The sequence below is a fragment of the Triticum dicoccoides genome, chromosome 5A (assembly GCF_002162155.2).
Source record: "Triticum dicoccoides isolate Atlit2015 ecotype Zavitan chromosome 5A, WEW_v2.0, whole genome shotgun sequence".
Taxonomy (NCBI): Eukaryota; Viridiplantae; Streptophyta; class Magnoliopsida; order Poales; family Poaceae; genus Triticum; species Triticum dicoccoides.
Window position 1 is genome coordinate 555,128,661 of NC_041388.1, and position 1,239 is coordinate 555,129,899.

Here is a 1,239-nt window from a genome sequence, read left to right on the forward strand (position 1 = left end):
GGTTTATATGGCCTCAACTACTGCTGCTATAGTAGGAGTTCTGTGATGTGTGTTTCATCACTTTGTCATTTGACACACTTTTCTTTGGGTTAATTTTAAGCAACCTCATGTTTAATCTTGTTTTATAGTAGATACAATGTTATTCTCATTTGTAGGCACTACAAGATTTAAGAATTCTGGACATGTAATTCATTTTTATATTTGTTGCAATTTTCTTATTTCTACTATCTATCCATATGTGCAAATATCTAATATTCTTGTTAATATGCTAGGTAAGATTGGATACTGTGCTACTTGGTGTTGCCCATCACGGCATGATCGTTGCCATCAAGAACGTCGATGGCAAGAGCTTGAATAACAGCCTCGATAGTTTATATGTTCTGTTGATGTAAAATGGATTGTACTGGTTCATAACTCTGTTGTGTGATATATTTCGTCAATCTATGCTGTATGTCATCACTTTGTAGATGATTTTTTAAATTGCTGTGTTGTAAATATATACAGATGGCTATGTTAAACTTTGTAATGTTTCACACCTTGCAAATATTTTTTGTTGGGAAAATTTGGCATTAGGATTTGTATAACGCCCTTTAAATTGGCCCTTAAAAACATAGTTAAATTCTGGCCAAAAGAAACGGGATAATGGGCTCAGCCAAATTTAAACCGCCCTTTAAATTGTGCCTAAATCCATGACGAATTTCTTGACGGAAAATAGTATCCACGTAGGCAGCCACGTAATTCAAATTACTCAATTGAAAATCCTACGTGGCGTTAGTCCATGACAGATTGTTCTGTCACAAAGGTTTGGGCCTGGGCGGGCCGGGGGCAGATCCATGACAACTAAGAACCGTCATGGTAGGTACGATATCAAATTATGACGCGATATACATGACGGATTTCAAATCCGTCAAGGATGGACACCCATGACAGTTTTTCACTAATTTGTGACGGAGTAGATCCGTCATGTATTAACAGATTTCTTGTAGTGTACACGAGGGAAAACTCTTCATCGTGCCCGCTCCCGCGAGCAGGGGGGGAACCCTAGATCGAGCCGCCACCCACCTCTTCCCCCGCCTCCCCCCTCGCCGCCGGGCAAAGCCTGGTCGGCATAGGCGGCGGCGGGGCTCTCTTCCCCCTCGTTGGCCACCCGCAGCGCGGGATGCGGTGGTCACATGAGGGCGCGGCTGGCCTTGCCGACGGCGCGGGCGGCCGTGTTCGTGGCGGAGGCGGCGTGGATCC